Here is a 223-nt window from a genome sequence, read left to right on the forward strand (position 1 = left end):
AGGAGTGGAGGGTTTGGGAGGAAGGAGAGGGGGGGGGGTGGGGGTTAGGGAGTGGAGGAATAACAGCTTTCAAAAACTTGAGTCCATGGGCTGTGCAGTTTTCCTACTTGGGAGGAGAGTGCAGTCTGCTGCAGAGCAGGAGGAAAGCAATGTAATATATGATATATATTCATGCTTAATATTAATGCAAAATCACAAGAACAAAAGATTTGTTTCTTAACCT

The sequence above is a fragment of the Crocuta crocuta genome, unplaced genomic scaffold, assembly GCF_008692635.1.
Source record: "Crocuta crocuta isolate KB4526 unplaced genomic scaffold, BGI_CrCroc_1.0 scaffold340, whole genome shotgun sequence".
NCBI lineage: Eukaryota > Metazoa > Chordata > Mammalia > Carnivora > Hyaenidae > Crocuta > Crocuta crocuta.